Source organism: Staurois parvus, unplaced genomic scaffold (genome assembly GCF_062004578.1).
Source record: "Staurois parvus isolate SC_StPar_1 unplaced genomic scaffold, SC_StPar_1.0 ptg000527l, whole genome shotgun sequence".
Taxonomy (NCBI): domain Eukaryota; kingdom Metazoa; phylum Chordata; class Amphibia; order Anura; family Ranidae; genus Staurois; species Staurois parvus.
The window spans coordinates 797,082-818,199 of record NW_028318323.1 but is presented as its reverse complement, the minus strand read 5'-3'; the positions used below and the strand labels follow the sequence as shown (position 1 = coordinate 818,199).

The 21,118-nt window shown below is 38.6% G+C and overlaps 1 protein-coding gene across 3 annotated transcripts in view; it reads right to left on the bottom strand.

Annotated features, from left to right (window-relative positions):
• The window catches only part of COL15A1 (collagen type XV alpha 1 chain), a 1,471,644-nt gene that overhangs the window by 877,550 nt on the left and 572,976 nt on the right, over positions 1-21,118 (bottom strand). The gene's annotated exons all lie outside the window — the stretch shown is intronic.

Here is a 21,118-nt window from a genome sequence, read left to right as displayed (position 1 = left end):
TTCCCTGAGGTTTTGTTACTCCATGTGCTGGCGTCCATCTTGGATTCTGCTGTGCATGGTGGGAATCCTTTTATGCCTTCAGGTCTCTGAGGTCCATCCCCCAGAGGGGTGTGGCTGATGACATATAAGCCTGTGGCCCGCACATGCTCTTTGCACTTGTGTCTTGTGTCTTTGTCTTCCTACAGCTCTGGGTATACGCTCGTGACTCTTCTGGTATTCTGACTCGGCTTGTGATTAAGACCATTCTCTGTGTTTTCCTTTGATCTGACCTTCCGTTGCTGAACCCGGCCCGTGACCTGTGATTCTCTGTCTACTGTTCTGTACCGTTTTGTCCCATTGTTGTCGACCCAGCTTGCCTGACTACGCTATTGTCATTCTCACCAGCTACACGCCATTGGCGGCGGCCATTACCGCAGCCGGGGTGTCTCGGGGGCCACGACCTGGTACCTGGCTGTGTCAAGTCCATCCCCACCATCAGGGGCCCTGGTGAAGGGCAGCCTGGGACTTAGACTCCGCGCCCTGAGGGACTTCGGTCTGTTGGTGGTGGTTGTCGTCAGCTAGTGCGTTACCCTGCCACTAGGCCTACCTGTCCGTTCCACAGCCCTGCCCTGACACTACTCTCCCTTGGCATCAGAGACACCGCTCTCTCCTAATTCTCCTCTTACCTATCCCGACGCTCCTTCAGTGTTTCCTACAACGGTGCCACCTCCCCTTCCCTCCCCCTCTCTGTTGGGGTCCCCCAGGGCTCTGTCCTTGGACCCCTTCTCTTCTCCATCTACACCTCCTCCCTTGGCAATCTCATACACTCCCACGGCTTCAACTACCACCTCTACGCTGATGACACTCAAATTTACCTCTCCACCCCTCACCCCCACATTCTCCGCCCGCATCACTCACCTCCTAAACGACATCTTTGACTGGATGTCGCTCCATTTCCTCAAGCTTAACCTCTCCAAAACTGAGCTTCTCGTCTTTCCCCCTGCCCGCACCCCCCCCCCATCCTCTCCATCACTACCAACAACACCACCATCAATCCCGCCCCGCAAGCCAAAGTCCTTGGCGTCATTCTGGACTCAAACCTTTCCTTCCAACCTCATGTCAAATCACTTACAAACACATGCAGGCTCCACCTTCGCAACATCGCCAAGATACGCACCTTCCTTACCCCAGACACCACTAAACTACTCGTACACTCCCTGATTATCTCACGCCTCGACTACTGCAACTCCCTCCTCACCGGCCTACCCCAGTGCAGGCTCTCCCCACTTCAGACTATCCTGAACTCAGCGGCTAGACTCATCCACCTCACCAACCGCTCCACCTCTGCCACCCCCCTCTGCCTATCCCTCCACTGGCTCCCTATCGCCCAACGCATCAAATTCAAACTACTCACTCTGACCTACAAAGCCATTCACAATACTGCCCCTAACTACCTCACCAACCTGATTCCCAGGTACCACGCTACCCGTACGCTTTGCTCTTCACAGGACCTCCTTCTATCTTGCTCCCTGGTCTTCTCCTCCCACGCACGACTGCAAGACTTCTCCAGGTCCTCCCCCATCCTCTGGAACTCACTACCGCAATCCATCAGACTGTCACCTTCCCTCTTCACCTTCAGGTGCTCCCTGAAAACCCACCTCTTCAGGGAAGCCTACCCCACCCTCACCTAACAGCTGTTCTCCTTCATCCCTCCTACCACTCCATCCCCCACAGCCACTTCCTCCTGTACCACTACCCCCTCCCTCCTAGATTGTAAGCTCGAAAGAGTAGGGCCCTCTAACCCCTTGTGTGCTGTTTGTAGCTGCTGTACTGTTTCATGTATTGTCCCCCCCCTCTATTGTACAGCGCTAAGCAAACCCTTTGGCGCTATATAAACTCGATGTAATAATAATAATAATAATTAGAGATGAGCGAATTATTCAAAAATTCGATTTGGCTGATTCGCCGAATTTGAGGAAGAAATTCGATTCGATGTGAATTTATTCGCTACGAATTTAACTTATAAAAAGGGTTTCTAGGCTTCAGAGAGCCTTTAAATTAGTGCAGAACACTGTACCTTTAATTTAAATGCCCTTGGAGATGAGGAAGGAGAAGGAGAAAGAGAAGGATGAGAAGAAGGAGAAGGAGAAGGATGAGAAGAAGGAGAAGGATGAGAAGAAGGAGAAGGATGAGAAGAAGGAGAAGGAGAAGGAAAAGGATGAGAAGAAGGAGAAGGATGAGAAGAAGGAGAAGGATGAGAAGAAGGAGAAGGAGAAGGATGAGAAGAAGGAGAAGGAGAAGGATGAGAAGAAGGAGAAGGATGAGAAGAAGGAGAAGGATGAGAAGAAGGAGAAGGATGAGAAGAAGGATGAGAAGAAGGAGAAGGATGAGAAGAAGGATGAGAAGAAGGAAAAGGATGAGAAGAAGAAGGATGAGAAGAAGAAGAAGGATGAGAAGAAGAAGAAGGATGAGAAGAAGAAGAAGGATGAGAAGAAGAAGAAGGATGAGAAGAAGGAGAAGGATGAGAAGAAGAAGAAGGATGAGAAGAAGAAGAAGGATGAGAAGAAGAAGAAGGATGAGAAGAAGGAGAAGGATGAGAAGAAGAAGAAGGATGAGAAGAAGAAGAAGGATGAGAAGAAGGAGAATTCCAAGCCGGCAAAAAGTGTATCTGCAGAGCTCCGCTATTTCTTAGCGGAGCTCTGCAGATACACTTAGTGGAGCTCTGCAGATACACTTTTTGCCGGCTTGGAATTATTCTTATTTTCATCCTACTTCTTCTTCTTCTTCTTCTTCATCCTCATCCTCATCCTCTTCTTCTTCTTCTGAGGATGAGGATGAAGAAGAAGAAGTAGGATGAAAATAAGAAGAATTCCAAACTGGCAAAAAGTGTATCTGCAGAGCTCCGCTAAGTGTATCTGCAGAGCTCCTCTATTTCTGACAGTGCTCTGACATTCACATTTACAGCGGTTGAAACATTGTATCTATTTGTTTCCATAAATGGAAACAAATAGATACAATGTTTCAACCGCTGAGCTCTGCAGATACACTTAGCGGAGCTCTGCAGATACACTTAGCGGAGCTCTGCAGATACACTTTTTGCCGGCTTGGAATTCTTATTTTCATCCTACTTCTTCTTATTCTTCTTCTTCTTCTTCTTCATCCTCATCCTCATCCTCAGAAGAAGAAGAAGAGGATGAGGATGAAGAGGAAGAAGAAGAAGTAGGATGAAAATAAGAAGAATTCCAAGCCGGCAAAAAGTGTATCTGCAGAGCTCCTCTATTCTGCAGATACACTTAGAGGAGCTCTGCAGATACACTTTTTGCCGGCTTGGAATTCTTCTTATTTTCATCCTACTTCTTCTTCTTCTTCTTCATCCTCATCCTCATCCTCAGAAGAAGAGGATGAGGATGAGGATGAAGAGGAAGAAGAAGAAGAAGTAGGATGAAAATAAGAGGAATTCGAAGCCGGCAAAAAGTGTATCTGCAGAGCTCCTCTATTCTGCAGATACACTTAGAGGAGCTCTGCAGATACACTTTTTGCCGGCTTGGAATTCTTCTTATTTTCATCCTACTTCTTCTTCTTCTTCTTCTTCTTCATCCTCATCCTCATCCTCAGAAGAAGAAGAAGAGGATGAGGATGAGGATGAAGAAGAAGAAGAAGACGAAGTAGGATGAAAATAAGAAGAATTCCAAGCCGGCAAAAGGTGTATCTGCAGAGCTCCGCTAAGTGTATCTGCAGAGCTCCGCTATTTCTGACAGTTCTCTGACATTCACTCCATACAGCGGTTGAAACATTGTATCTATTTGTTTCCATAAATGGAAACAAATAGATACAATGTTTCAACCGCTGTATGGAGTGAATGTCAGAGAACTGTCAGAAATAGCCTATTTCTGACAGTTCTCTGACATTCACTCCATACAGCGGTTGAAACATTGTATCTATTTGTTTCCATAAATGGAAACAAATAGATACAATGTTTCAACCACTGTATGGAGTGAATGTCAGAGAACTGTCAGAAATAGGCTATTTCTGACAGTTCTCTGACATTCACTCCATACAGCGGTTGAAACATTGTATCTATTTGTTTCCATTTATTTCCATTTTGTTTCCATTTATCTATTTGTTTCCATTTATGGAAACAAATAGATACAATGTTTCAACCGCTGTATGGAGTGAATGTCAGAGAACTGTCAGAAATAGCGGAGCTCTGCAGATACACTTAGCGGAGCTCTGCAGATACACTTTTTGCCGGCTTGGAATTCTTCTTATTTTCATCCTACTTCTTCTTCTTCTTCTTCTTCATCCTCATCCTCATCCTCAGAAGAACAAGAAGAGGATGAGGATGAAGAAGAAGAAGAAGAAGTAGGATGAAAATAAGAAGAATTCCAAGCCGGCAAAAAGTGTATCTGCAGAGCTCCTCTATTTCTGACAGTTCTATGTCAGAGAACTGTCAGAAATAGAGGAGCTCTGCAGATACACTTTTTGCCTGCTTGGAATTCTTCTTATTTTCATCCTACTTCTTCTTCTTCTTCATCCTCATCCTCATCCTCTTCTTCTTCTTCTGAGGATGAGGATGAAGAAGAAGAAGTAGGATGAAAATAAGAAGAATTCCAAACCGGCAAAAAGTGTATCTGCAGAGCTCCGCTAAGTGTATCTGCAGAGCTCCTCTATTTCTGACAGTTCTCTGACATTCACATTTACAGCGGTTGAAACATTGTATCTATTTGTTTCCATAAATGGAAACAAATAGATACAATGTTTCAACCGCTGAGCTCTGCAGATACACTTAGCGGAGCTCTGCAGATACACTTAGCGGAGCTCTGCAGATACACTTTTTGCCGGCTTGGAATTCTTCTTATTTTCATCCTACTTCTTCTTCTTCTTCTTCTTCTTCATCCTCATCCTCAGAAGAAGAAGAAGAATGAAAAGAAGAAGAAGAAGAATGAAAAGAAGGATGAAAAGAAGAAGAAGAATGAAAAGAAGAAGAAGAAGAATGAAAAGAAGAATGAGAAGAATGAAAAGATTCTTCTTCTTCTTCTTTTCATTCTTCTTCTTCTTTTCATTCTTCTTCTTTTCATTCTTCTTTTCATTCTTCTTTTCATTATTCTCATTCTTCTTTTCATTCTTCTTCTCATTCTTCTTTTCATTCTTCTTCTCATTCTTCTTTTCATTCTTCTTCTTCTTTTCATTCTTCTTTTCATTCTTCTCATTCTTCTTTTCATTCTTCTTTTCATTCTTCTTCTCATTCTTCTTTTCATTCTTCTTCTTTTCATTCTTCTTTTCATTCTTCTTCTTCTTCTTTTCATTCTTCTTCTTCTTCTTCTCATTCTTCTTTTCATTCTTCTCATTCTTCTTTTCATTCTTCTCATTCTTCTCATTTTTCTTTTCATTCTTCTTCTCATTCTTCTTTTCATTCCTCTTCTTCTTTTCATTCTTCTTTTCATTCTTCTCATTCTTCTTTTCATTCTTCTTTTCATTCTTCTTCTCATTCTTCTTTTCATTCTTCTTCTTCTTTTCATTCTTCTTTTCATTCTTCTTCTCATTCTTCTTTTCATGAAGAAGAAAAGAAGAATGAGAAGAATGAAAAGAAGAATGAAAAGAAGAAGAAGAAGAATGAAAAGAAGAATGAGAAGAAGAATGAAAAGAAGAATGAAAAGAAGAATGAGAAGAATGAAAAGAAGAATGAGAAGAATGAAAAGAAGAATGAAAAGAAGAAGAAGAAGAATGAAAAGAAGAGAAGAATGAAAAGAAGAATGAAAAGAAGAAGAAGAAGAATGAAAAGAAGAAGAAGAAGAATGAAAAGAAGAATGAAAATAAGAATGAGAAGAATGAAAATAAGAATGAGAAGAATGAAAAGAAGAAGAAGAAGAATGAAAAGAAGAAGAAGAAGAAGAATGAAAAGAAGAATGGAAAGAAGAAGAAGAATGAAAAGAAGAAGAAGAAGAATGAAAAGAAGAATGAGAAGAATGAAAAGAAGAAGAAGAAGAAGAATGAAAAGAAGAAGAAGAATGAAAAGAAGAAGAAGAAGAATGAAAAGAAGAATGAGAAGAATGAAAAGATTCTTCTTCTTCTTCTTTTCATTCTTCTTTTCATTCTTCTTCTTCTTTTCATTCTTCTTCTTCTTCTTTTCATTCTTCTTCTCATTCTTCTTTTCATTCTTCTCATTCTTCTTCTCATTCTTCTTTTCATTCTTCTTCTTCTTTTCATTCTTCTTTTCATTCTTCTCATTCTTCTTTTCATTCTTCTTTTCATTCTTCTTCTCATTCTTCTTTTCATGAAGAAGAAAAGAAGAATGAGAAGAATGAAAAGAAGAATGAGAAGAAGAATGAAAAGAAGAATGAGAAGAATGAAAAGAAGAATGAAAAGAAGAAGTATTCCAGTACAGCAAAAAGTGTATCTGCAGAGAGCTCCGCTATTTCTGACAGTTCTCTGACAGTTCCTTCACATTTACAGCGGTTGAAACATTGTATCTATTTATTTCCGAATAAAAACATCTGTATCCTAAATGGAAACAAATAGATACAATGTTTCAACCTCTGTACATGTGAAGGAACTGTCAGAGAACTGTCAGAAATAGCGGAGCTCTCTGCAGGGACACTTTTGCCGGCTGATCGGGAAAAATCTGATTCGCGCACCCGAAGTATGCAAATATTCGGATTCGACGCGAATCAAATTTTTCCTGAAATTCGAAACGAATTCCACTTCGCCTGGTTCGATTCGCTCATCTCTAATAATAATAATAATTTAAGTGATACTATTTTAACAGAAAATGAGATGAAAGTAGTCAATTTGGGTTTAAAATATGTACCAAGGGCTAATATTAATACATTTGATACATTTATGGATGTGCTGAAATTTGTGAGGAAATTAAATATAAAGACATTTTTTGAGACAAACAAGGGTCAGTAAATAATGAGAAAACACAAAATGTGAGTCATTTTTAGTAATTTAAAGAATTCTTCTGAATTCAATCCAAAAAACAAAAGGCAATGAATTTCTTGAAGTATTCAAACATATGGTTGAAGATGACATTAAAAAGATTCAATTTATAAATAAAAAGAGTAATATCGCTGAAGATATTGAGATGGGTATAAAAGAACTTGAAAAAAAGAAAAATGTGGTCATTAGAGCTCAGATAAGGGGGGCAGTATAGTGATATTAAATAAAATTGAATATGAAAATGAGATGGAGAGATTATTGAACATTAAGGATACTTATCTTATACTGAATAAAAATCCTACTAAGTTGTTAAAAAATCAATTAAAAAAGATTATTAAAAAGGGTACTGATCTAGGAATTTTGAACAAAAAAGAATCAAGATATTTATTATTAAAAACCCTAGAATTCCCACGATTTACTATCTGCCTAAATTACATAAAAATAGAACTAAACCACCAGGTAAGCCTATCGTAAGTGGCATTAACTTGATATTTGCGAGAAATGGTGAGTATGTTGACCACTTTTTGCAAGAAATTGTACTTAATAATTAATCTTTTTTAAAAGACAGTGGAGATTTGATTAAACATCTGAAACGTTTGAGGAATGAAGATGACTTCTTGTTGGTAACAATAGATGTGGAGTCATTGTATACTAGTATTGATCAGAATGATGGGATTGAGGCAGTATACTGGGCATTGAAAATTCACAGACTATTTATCATCAAATTATTGGAATTTGCAATGAAGAATAATTTCTTCTGGCATAATAAAACGTTCTTTAAACAGTGTAAGGGAGTGGCTATGGGAGCCAAATATGCCCTAAGCGTTGCTAGTATAGTAATGACCAAATGGGAGGAAGAATTTATCTATAATAAGTGACCATAGATGGTATTATATAAACGATACATTGATGATATAATAATATAGAAAGGCACTAAAGAAGAACTAAATCTCTTTTCAGATTCTATGAATACTAATAAATATGGTTTAAAATTCACCATGACAAGTAATTTTGATCAACTAGATTTTTTGGATCTGTCCTTATTCAAATGAGGAGGTCAAATTTATGCTAAAACATACTTTAAGGAAGTGGACAGAAATAGTTATATACCAGTATCTAGTTGTCATCATCCAAGGTGGCTAGGAGTCAATTTACTTGTATTAAAAGAAACTGTAATTTAGATACTGATTTCCTGTCACAAACCGATTTGTTGATAGAAAGATTTATAGAGAAAGGATATGATGAAACCTTTTTAAATAAAGAAAGAGATGTTGTAAAATCTAAGAATAGAGATGCTTTTTTAGAAAGGAAGAAAGGTGAGAGTAAGAATCTAAGAGTTGGGTTTATTACGGATTTCAATGCTCAGTATAAAGATATAGAAAAAATTATCAAGAAACATTGGCCTATACTAATGAGGGATAAAGTGTTGAGGAATATTATTCCAAGTAAACCAAGCTCTATATATACAAAAAATAAATCTTTAAGAACAAGAATCATGCATAACATTATCGATCCACTTAAACTCATGAGCTTGTTTCCTGGTTTGGAGGGATTCCATTATTGTAACAAATGTAAAGCGTGTAAAAACACCTCTAAAAAGATAAATAGGGTAAGAAAAAATTTTAAGTCTTCTTCAACCAATCGAGAATATAAAATTAAATCATTAATATCTTGTGAATCCACACATGTGGTGTATATGCTGGAATGTCCTTGTCATTTACAGTATGTTGGAAGGACAGTTAGAACTTTAAAAACAAGAATTGGAGATCATATAAATAACATTAAGAAAGGATTTGATAAACACAGTGTATCTAAAAATTTTAAACTGTATCATGATTGTAATCCTGAATTGCTGACCTTTTGGGGTATTGATAAAATTGACCAACATTGGAGAGGAATTGATATGTTAAAAGAAGTTTCTAAAAAGGAAACTTTTTGGATATACAACCTAGATACCCTTAGACCACAAGGGTTAAACATTGATATTGATCTCAATTGTTTCCTCACAGATTTCTAGATGTTATGCTTTTTGGATTGTTAGCCTATGTGTTGGGTTAGAGTATTTTATTAATACATTGGCCCTTTAAAAGATTGATAATACTAAAGTATATGATACACTCCTTTGTTTATAGGAGTGGTTAATATTTAAATTTTTACTAGCTTTTATGAATGCGTAAGCTAGAATTTTTCTTTAAAGTTGTTGGCCCCTTTAAAAAGAACATAATAGTGTATGGTACATTTTTTGAGGGAGGTACTATGATTCCCAAATACGAGGATACTTTCGAATCTTTTGATATTATTGTTCGTTTTATGAAATTATGTTTTTATGTTTTTGTATTAATAATTTTTAAAGTATTGATTCGATAATTCGTTCCCGCGCTGGTAAGCGAGTATAAATTGCTGTGTTGTGGATGTAGTGACGTTCATCTTTCCGCTCCGTGAAGACGTCAGATGACGAAACGAGTAGGGTGAAGCTTCGGACTAACGTCACTACGTTCTGTGTGAGGCTGGTGTCTCAGCTTTCTGTGATTTTAAACTTAATGGGTTTGTTGCTAGTGTCTGCTATGACACTGTTCCATGTGAGTGGATTATGATGCGTTTTTATGAATAAACGTGTCGTATGGTATCACACGATCGTTTGTTTTGTTTTTTCTTTTCTGAGCCTGTGTACGAAGTTCTTGGAATTCGGTCTGGAAGTTTTCACTGCTGAGTTTATAGATCTGCAGAGTATTGCTCCCAGAGAGGATAAATAAGTGTCTGGATATCTGAGTCTCTCTTACTTGTAATAAACTACATCAACAAGCTGAAAGAGGAATAATTTGAAAAGCTGGTCACCGCTGAGTCTGCCTGCAGAGTATTGCTCCCAGAGCAAACAAGTGTGATTGCTGGTTTATAATTTAACTGGCATTTTGCTCTAGTGAGTTTATTCATTTCTGTTGGTGGTGGATTTGCACAAAATTGTTCTTATGGTGATGGACATTTTTCACTGCTGATGAAAAAGAAAAATTCTTAAAGACATTTTTTTGGTCATACATTTTTTCACTGTTTTATTTATCACTGTTTGATTTGAATATTTAATTTTGATAGCGCTACCTTTTTTTGTTTTATGATTGCAACCTTTATTTAGGGGTAAGGTTTAGCTGCTTGTGTTAATGGATTACATGTGAACACCTTTGGAGCTATTTTCATTTATATTTTTTTCTAGTTTCATGACAACCTATCACATTTGTGAAGACCCTGGAGCAACAGGAAAGTAGAAACACCCACAGAATTACCCCAGTTTGGAAAGCAAACACCAAGGCATAATGAGTCTTTTGAACATTTAATTTTTTTCCACAAATTTTCTGAAAATGTGGAAAGAAAATGAAAATGTAATTTTTTTAACACCAAGTTGTCAACCTACAAGATATTTCTAACAAACAGCATGGGCATACCAAGAATTACACCCCAAAATACATTCTGCTACTCCTCCTGATTATGGGGATGCCACATGTGTAAGACCTTTTCAATGTCTGAACAGATTACGTGCCCAACATTGCAACAAGCTTCAAAAGATTCACAAAAATCAACAAACACTGTATAGAAAACAATGCATACAAAAAATGACCTGTGGTTTGAGGAGAGCATTGGTCTAGGTCAGTATAGTTGATAAACAGGCCAAGGCAGTTAAGGTAGAAGGCAGTGGCATGGTTGGTTGAGGCAGCAGGATCAGCAGAGAGATTGAAAACGGGAAATGGCAGGCTAATGTTTTAATGACGTGTGAAAACATCGGAAGCAGTCTCTGATGCACAGGCCTGGTTGGGAGGAACACTAGGGACAATGAGAACTTGTGCCTCTTCTAACTCCTCCTCTGCTGCATACCCAACATCTTTTTTGGCATCTTTGACCTGCTTCTATTGGTGGCATGCTCTCAGGGAAGCGGCACTCATGAAGTCTGCTCACAGAATCGGAATTAATGCTTTCTGGGGGGGGATCCTAGCTGGTAGATAAGGGATGTGATGATTTCTTCTACAAATTTGAGGAAGGCGGTGGGTTTTTCTGTGGATTTGGTGTAAGCGACATACAAATTATAAATAGCCAAATGAATAAGATAGATTGCAACTTTTTTATACCAGAAATGGGACCTTCTTGTTGCTAAATTGGGCTGCAACATCTAATCGTTGAAATCCCCTCCCATGTAGAGATTATAATCTTGGATGTCCGCAGGCTTTTGATTGGGTCCGTGTCTTCCAGTAATTTCCACCAAGGTGCTATTGTGGATGGTGGACAGGATGTACACGTCTCTCTTATCCTTCCACTTTAGGGCCAGCACTTTGTCGTTTCTTAGGCTTGCTGATTCCCCCATTTGTAGCCTGGTGGTGACTAGAGCTTGTGGGAAACCCTTCCTGTTTTTTTTGGGAGGTACCGCAAGCCAAGGTTTTTTCACGGTACACAAATAAATAAGAAAGTGTCTCCTGCGCCACTAAATATACTAGTGCTACTCAGCAGCCAGCACTAAAGGTGCCACAATCTCAACACCAACCGTATTCAGAAGATTAATAGCAATATAACACAGTGTGGTGCTCAAACAGACAATATAAATATTCATATAAATATTTCATCAAATTGCATACTCTTATATTATCCTTCCCCCATATATTATATAGCCAAGACAACCACAACACATGTAGGGAAGATAAACTATAGGCTGGTGATGTTACACACTCAGAAAAACTTCTCATGCACTATAGTGACTTGAAACATAGTATAGTGAATAGTGTCCATGTGCATAGAGTTTCATGCGGATGTGAACTGCAAGTGCCAATCCTCAAAATAGGTGGAGTGCCCCCTCACCTTCCTGCTCAGGCCCCTAGGGACCAATGAGCCTTTTAGTATGTAGTGGATCTTTCTCCTGGAGTTGGATGGGTCCTTCAGACAATGATGGTGGGACTCCCTTCCTCTTGTCTCTATCTCGAATCGTTGGTGGAATAGGTAAATACCCCTCCCAAGTAGTCACCAGTAAGGCAAGAAAACTTACATAGTGTAAAACCGCTTTATTAGGTCAATAATAAAAGAACAGAGATCTACTCACATGCTCCTCCAATACAAGCAAGCCTTCACACCACTCAAAGGGTGTACTGCATTCAGGTAGAGGAGCACCAAGATGGCGCCCGCGCCGGATATGACGTCAGATCGTCGATCGATTAAGCTCCTCCCAGTGGCGTATCTACGCGTTACGTCACTTCAATCACGTGACTTCATCAGGATATACGCCTGTCCCGTGCGGAGCACTATTTATCTACCTTGTTGGCCAATCGATGGTTTAAATGGGCGGAACTCAGCCGCCATTATATTGGAGCTCAAAAAACGCCCTCAGCCATCATGACATTATGGCTAAAGAAACGGGGACATCTAATGTATGCTAATTAGGAGTAATCAATAGCAGTCCCTCATAAATATATATATATACTCATTGCGAGTATATATCAAATAGGATAATTAGTAAATTAAAACCATGTATAGAACTAGGACCATGATTTATTAGAAATCTATAAAAATTGTATAAAAATTATATAAAAATTGTATAAAAATTGTATATATACAGACATCTATAACCTAAATAATCTAATTAGGTATATGATGTCGGAATCTAACACAATCACTAAATTGTGGACTAAAACTAAAAAAGAGAAAAAAATAAAGGTATAAATCCACATAGTCATGGGAATATACCGCTAGAGTAATATGTGTAAAATTAATAAAAAATACACATGAAATAGTATTATATTATATTTAGAACCCGAAAAAATACCCTTATGTACAGTACACCATCATCATGGTATTCTTTATACAGCATACTGGGGACGTAACCACCATAACGGGAATCCTATTACATACATAAACTAATTAATACCTAAAGTATACCGAAAAGTCTAAACTAGGATACCATATATATAATGCCATAGTCATATTAACATAGATGGAAGGTAAGCGGACCTTTGCTTAAAAGTTACTAATGAAGCAATTTAGATCGAACTCTACATTCAAACCTCTCGGGACTTGGGACCTCATCAGGAAAATCCATTTTGATTCTGCCTGGCTAATGGCTCTAACCTTGTTACTTCCTCTCCAATGATTGTTAAACTTCTCTATTCCCCAAAATTTAAGTTTTGAGGGATCGCTGTTATGATTGGTGGCAAAGTGTCTAGAGACGCTATGTTTAGTGTGACCTTTTTTGATGTTCTGCACATGCTCCCTGATCCTTTTCCACATAGGTCTCTTCGTTCTTCCTATGTATTGTAGTCCACACTCACATTGGAGACCATACACTACACCTACCGTCTGGCAAGATATAAACTCTTTAATAGTATATGTTACTCCTGTTGTTGTTGCCTGAAATTGTTTCCTTCTCGTATTTATCCCCTTTGTCTCCTTACACGCATAACATGTTTTACAGGGGTAGAAGCCTTTTAAATCAATAATAGTGGTTCTCAGATTAGTCTGGGGTGGATCAATCACATTCTTTACCAAACGAGTTCTAATATTTGGAGCCTTTCTATATATAAATTTTGGTTTGGCAGGTATAACCTGTCAAAGATGGATCTGATTGCAGAATAGGCCAGTGTTTCAAAAAGATTTTCTCAATCGTTTTGTGATGCATATTGTAATCTAAAATGATGGGTACCAGGTCATCTAGATGTTTCTCTCTCTCCCTATCTTTAAGCAGTTGGGTTCTATCCATTTGCTCTACCTCCTCTATCTTCCTAGAAATTAAGTCTTTCTATAACCTTTTTGTTCAAACCTTTCACCTAATTTCTGGACTTGTTCTTTATAGTCATCTACGGTAGTACAATTTCTTCGCAGACGAATTGTCCCTTGGGTCTTGCCAGACGGTAGGTGTAGTGTATGGTCTCCAATGTGAGTGTGGACTACAATACATAGGAAGAACGAAGAGACCTATGTGGAAAAGGATCAGGGAGCATGTGCAGAACATCAAAAAAGGTCACACTAAACATAGCGTCTCTAGACACTTTGCCACCCATCATAACAGCGATCCCTCAAAACTTAAATTTTGGGGAATAGAGAAGTTCAACAATCATTGGCGAGGAAGTAACAAGGTTAGAGCCATTAGCCAGGCAGAATCAAAATGGATTTTCCTGATGAGGTCCCAAGTCCCGAGAGGTTTGAATGTAGAGTTCGATCTAAATTGCTTCATTAGTAACTTTTAAGCAAAGGTCCGCTTACCTTCCATCTATGTTAATATGACTATGGCATTATATATATGGTATCCTAGTTTAGACTTTTCGGTATACTTTAGGTATTAATTAGTTTATGTATGTAATAGGATTCCCGTTATGGTGGTTACGTCCCCAGTATGCTGTATAAAGAATACCATGATGATGGTGTACTGTACATAAGGGTATTTTTTCGGGTTCTAAATATAATATAATACTATTTCATGTGTATTTTTTATTAATTTTACACATATTACTCTAGCGGTATATTCCCATGACTATGTGGATTTATACCTTTATTTTTTCTCTTTTTTAGTTTTAGTCCACAATTTAGTGATTGTGTTAGATTCCGACATCATATACCTAATTAGATTATTTAGGTTATAGATGTCTGTATATATACAATTTTTATACAATTTTTATATAATTTTTATACAATTTTTATAGATTTCTAATAAATCATGGTCCTAGTTCTATACATGGTTTTAATTTACTAATTATCCTATTTGATATATACTCGCAATGAGTATATATATATATTTATGAGGGACTGCTATTGATTACTCCTAATTAGCATACACTAGATGTCCCCGTTTCTTTAGCCATAATGTCATGATGGCTGAGGGCGTTTTTGAGCTCCAATATAATGGCGGCTGAGTTCCGCCTATTTAAACCATCGATTGGCCAACAAGGTAGATAAATAGTGCTCCGCACGGGACAGGCGTATATCCTGATGAAGTCACGTGATTGAAGTGACGTAACGCGTAGATACGCCAGTGGAAGGATCTTAATCGATCGACGTTCTGACGTCATATCCGGCGCAGGCGCCATCTTGGTGCTCCTCTACCTGAATGCAGTACAGCCTTTGAGTGGTGTGAAGGCTTGCTTGTATTGGAGGAGCATGTGAGTAGATCTCTGTTCTTTTATTATTGACCTAATAAAGCGGTTTTACACTATGTAAGTTTTCTTGCCTTACTGGTGACTACTTGGGAGGGGTATTTACCTATACCACCAACGATTCGAGATAGAGACAAGAGGAGGGGAGTCCCACCATCATTGTCTGAAGGACCCATCCAACTCCAGGAGAAAGATCCACTACATACTAAAAGGCTCATTGGTCCCTAGGGGCCTGGGCAGGAAGGTGAGGGGGCACTCCACCTATTTTGAGGATTGGCACTTGCAGTTCACATCCGCATGAAACTCTATGCACATGGACACTATTCACTATACTGTGTTTCAAGTCACTATAGTGCATGAGAAGTTTTTCTGAGTGTGTAACATCACCAGCCTATAGTTTATCTTCCCTACATGTGTTGTGGTTGTCTTGGCTATATAATATATGGGGGAAGGATAATATAAGAGTATGCAATGTGATGAAATATTTATATGAATATTTATATTGTCTGTTTGAGCGCCGCACTGTGTTATATTGCTATTTATTTTTCACGGTACAGGTGTTGTAAAAGGGGCAGACTGGTAAAGAAATTGTCCAGGTAAATGTGATAGCCTTTTTTTTGCAAAAGTGGATAAGCCAGGTTCCAGACAATTGTTACACTTGTTCCAATGTAGGTTGGGCACTCAGGGGGCTGGAGCTGGGAATCTTTGCCTTTGTATACGCGGAACGCATACAAATATCCAGTCGCTCTTTCACAAAGCTTGTAGAGCTTTACTCCATATCTGGCCCTTTTACTTGGAATACACTGCTTGATTCCTAGCAAGTCAGTGAAGCGGACAAGGAATTCGTCTCCACATACGATTTTATCAGGGACATAAAGTTCAGCAAATCTTTGAGAAAGATAATTACGAAGTGGAAGAAGTGTATATAATTATATATATATAATTTGTCATAGTTGGGATGATCTCAGGGAGGGCACTGGGTATTTTCACTGAAATGAAGGAATCGCATGATCATCACATAGTGTGACCTGAGCATTACAGCAGAATAAATGGGCATGTGGTGGACTGGGTGTGTGGACCAGAAAGCATATCCTTCATTTTTTTTTGTAAGCCCCAGGTTAAAGGTTAGGCCCAAAAATAACTTAAACTCCTATGTAAGAGGTCTCCATTCAAAAGGACGGGCATAGGATGAACTGGGGTTGTTAGTAATGAACTGTTGGGCAAAAAGGTTTGTCTGGTCCACAATAAAATGAAGCAAACAGTCAGGCAAAAATAAATTTAACCCCTTGGCGCCGGCGCCTCCCGGCCCTTTAAGGGTTTCAGAAGCCAGGATGCAGGGCGCGGTTTTAGGGTCATGTGACAGCTGTGATTCACCGTCATGGCGGCCACATGATTGGGAAAGGTCCTGATCGAAAGAGGAGATCAGGACCTTTCTGTGAGTATCAGACATGTGTGCTGGGAGTGCGCAGGGTGCGCGCTCTCAGCACATATTTTTTTCTGAATTGCACACAAATGTGCGGCTACTCCCGGGGGCGCATCTGCGTGGCTAGAGTGGGAGGACGTCATATGACATCCTCCAAGAACGAAAGAGCCCCTCCCGTTCATCATTTCCTTATATGATGGGCTGGAGGCGGTTAAGTTGTTAAGTGTTTATTGTTAAAGCGGGGTGCCAGGCAGTCCATCACACATAAGTGGACATGCAGAATTTTTTTCTATGCATCTCATCACACTGCACAGTAGTGCGATATCATGCATTAAGCTGTGTTGCAATGCATGTGCGTCAGAGCTGCATTGTCTTTGTGTGTCGGAAGGCAATTCAAAATGAATGGTAATGCATACACATATAATGTACACTGTAGTAATATGTGTATTGATGCAAAGCATGCAATCACAAGGTCTGAAGTGTAGATTTTCTTTTTACACTTTTACCACCTCCCTGTTGGCATATATTTATGAACGTTTACAATTGACACTGCAGAAATTACCCACAGGTACCCAGTACACCCGTTAATGGCTATGATGTAAACCCTCACATCACACAGTGTATAGAGCCAATCGAAGTAAGCTCTGTACCTGGTGAAATGGAGGAAGGAGGAACTAATGAATGAACAAATTATTCTATAGCTCCAGATTAATGGAAGTGCAGCAGAAATTCAAAGTTGTGGGATAAGTTTGAATCCTTTCACCAGTTGGGGAACTTAAGTGCAGAGATGGGAAACCAAACTGAAAGAGGTATGGAGGATCCCAGTTATGAGGAACGATTAGCTGAACTGAATGTATTCTCTCTCAAGAATAGTTGATTAAAGGGGGATATGATCAACATGTGTAAATACATAAGTGGTCCATATAGTGAACTCAGTGTAGAGTTATTCATCCTTAGTTCATCACAGAGGACAAGGAGGCACTCTTTATGTCTGGAGGAAAGGAGGCTTAATTTCCAAATACGGAAAGGCTTCTTCACAGTAAGAGCTGTGAAAATGTGGAATAGACTACTTTAAGAGTTGGTTCTGGTCAGCTCAGTAGATTTTTTTTTTGTAAAAAAGGCCTGGATTATTTGCTAGATACATGTAATATAACTGGATACTAATATTTAAAGGTAAAGTTGATCCAGGGAATATCTAATTGCCTCTTGGGGGACCAGGAGGGAATATTTTTCCCAACCCCGCTGGAGCAAATTGAATTGTGCTTTATTGGGTGTTTTTTTTTTTTTTTCAACTCTGGATATCGGATAGTGTATATGGAGGTTTTCTATTTGTGTGTGTGTTTTTTTTATTGTAGTTGGTTGAACTGGTTGGACGTGTGTCTTTTTTCAACCAGATTGACTATTCAACTATGAACTCTCTTGTACTGTATATCTCAACTCCATCCTGTCTCAACAGTGACTTGTAGATTAACCCTTTCACCTTCCCACTATATGTGACCTGTACAATAATCCCCTCACCTCCACCTACCTCTGTGTATGACTATACATTTAATGTATCTAGTGCACATTAAACAAGCTCTAAGTGCACCATTACCAAACACTGTGTTTTAACCCCCTCAATACCTTCATGTTTCGTTGTTTGCAAAATGTTGTGGCAAAATACGAGATTACCTTGGTATGTCTACTTTCCAAAAAGAGGGGGGTTCATTCTGCTCTACATTTTTATTTAATATGTTTTTTTTAATGTTGGTCTTTTTTTTTCATTATATAGTAGAAAAATTAAAAACCCCAGTGGTTAATAAATGGCAACAAAGTAAAACTGTATCTGTCTCAAAAAAATATACATAGTTTTTTTTTTTTTTGTCTCAAACAAATTATACATAGTTTGCAATACATAACAAGACTTTGGTCAGTTTAACAAACTCTTGCAATGTGCATAAGAGAAAAAGCCGCTTCATTCAGTGTAAAACAAATTTAGGCAAGTAAAGAAGACTTAGCAAAACACTATAATTGCTTCATAGAACTGCGTTGTGCTGCAGCACCATGCAGTTACGCACGCACAAAAAAATGGGCAAAATGCGTGGCGGGGTTATTAAGAATTAATAGCACTCCTGCACATCTGCAACAGAACAACACATTCCTCTGGTGTGTTGGGAACGCGTCCAATTGTACATGCGTTCCAGACACACAATAATGTGAACCTAGTCTAATAGAACACATACTCTAAATCTAGTTGTTACAATTCCTGCATCGTTGTCAGTGGAGATCTAACAACAAGCTATATACACACTGATTTTTCTAAGACATCACTGAAACAAAAAACACAGTGGTTTTCTTCACTGAGACTGAAATCACTAACTTATAGTGCATGTAATTTGACATAATGAATTCTATTTTAGCATTTGCAGCCAATAAAAGCTGATAATAACAGTCACATGACTGAAAATGATTGTTATGACACATGCTATATAGAACTTAATGGATTTGGTCTTTTCTTTTAAAGGTTCTAAATTCCTCATATTTAAAGGGGAAGTTTAGTTTTTTTTCTAGAAATCATACTTATCTAGGTAGATTCAGCATCGGTCCGTTGCTGCATCTGTCCCCCGCTGGCTCTGAGACTGATAACTGAGAGATCAAACACAGCTGATCGTTCAGTTCTCAGTGCTCCATGAGCAGAGAGCTGGTGACTGTCAGTCATTGCTCTCTGCTCTGCCCCTCTCACTGGAACGCTGTGCTGTGGAGGGGGGCGGGAGCAGCTAGCTCAGGCTCTCAACGGATTGCGGACAGTCCAGACAGCTTGGTGGATACCAACTTTAAAGTTGGGATATTTTCCCAACCCAAACCGGCTGAGTGATGTCAGCCAACAGCGGCCTTAATCTGCTGTCGGCTGAAAACAGGTCACATGAGTGCAGAACAAACTGCACTCCTGTGATCCAAATAAGAACAGTTTTGACTATGCTTCTCCTTTAAGTTAACTGAAATATAAATTATCTGAAATACTGTATACAGTCAATATAGATATTTATTTATCACAGGTATTTATATAGCTTTGACAATTTACACAGCACTTTACATTTTGTACATTCTAATTATAAATTAGGAAAAATTAGTAAATTATGCTTTTAAAGTAAAATAAAAGGGGTTTTTTTATTTCATTAAAACTACAAGTAAAATGTAGTTTTAATGAAATAAGCTACATATAAATGTATATGTGTGAAATAGCGATATATGGTGCCACACCGAGGGGAAAAAATATAGGCTTTATTTTAAGAATCATTACGTGTAAACGTAGTAGCAGACAAATTGTAAGAAATGTAAGAATATTATTATTATTATTAAAGAGTATTTATGCCTTAAAGTGGTTCTAAAGGCTCAAGGCTTTTTACTTTTATGCATTCTATGCATGAAGGTAAAAAAACTTCTCTGTGCAGCATCCTCCCCTAATACTCAGCTAAGCCCCCTCTTGATCCAGCGATGTGCACTGGAGACTCGGCTATCCCAGAACTCTCTCTTCTCATTGGTAGAGACAGATTCGGGGAGCCATTGGCTCCCACTGCTGTCAATCACAGCCAGTAAGTCAATAAGAGAGAGGGGGTGGGGCCGAGCCGAGGCTCCCTGTGTGAATGGACACACAAAGCAGCAGGTGATCCCATAGCAAGTTGATTGCTGTGGGGGCACTTAGCAGGAGGGAGGGGCCAGGAGCTGTGGTGGGGGACCTGAGAAGAGGAGGATCCAGGCTGCTCTGTGCTAAACCACTGCACACAGCAGGTTAGTGTAGACATGTTTGTTATTTTTTTCCTTAAAAAAATAAGCATTTAGAAAGCTGATCTGTACCAAAACATTTTCTGTAGTTTTTGGATAGAGTTAGGATGCGCTAGAGCTTGACATTTTTTTTTATGCTGTCTGTGTCTCTATCGTGGAGATCTACTGTTATCAGTTGTCCTACTGACCATTATCACTGGGAGAGAAAATAAGGGGAATACAAACTTTTAAAATTGTTACAAAAACAGTACTAGAAAGTATATTATAAATATTATAAGTATATATATAAATTAGGCTGCATTCACACAGGCATTAGGCCATATTGTAAATCTCAGTGGTAGGAATCTGATTCTTGCTGCTGGGTTTGACAGCTGTGAGCATCTAGATGTGACTGCTATTCATAGCTGTTCATACAGCCAGCAATAATCTGTGCTGACCCTACCTGGATGCATTTTATGTGAATGCAACCTTATGCTAGCATAGGTCAAAAATAGGATTTACTCTAATTTTAGAGGTATATTCACTTTCTATTTCTGTGGGGATAGATGTGGTGAAACCTCATTATGGGTATATAGATAGCAATAAAAGTCAAGTAAATAGAGAACACACAGTGGAAAGTGCTAAGGATATTGCCAAAACAATACTAAAAAAAAATCTTACGGGAAGGGATGATGTGGCTATAGAGTTTTTCTTTTAAAGGTTTGTAATATTTTATCCTAGTAGCTTCAGGAAAACAATTTTTTGCTGTTCTGAAGTATTTTTATACAATAAGGTTTATTTCATTAATGAGATTTTGATTGTTTTGGCAATACCGTAAGCTTTCCCCTGCAACATGTATTATTTCTTATACCATATTCATCTTTGAAGTCTAGGTATTCCAGTTCTTTTCTTTTCCTTTTTTTAT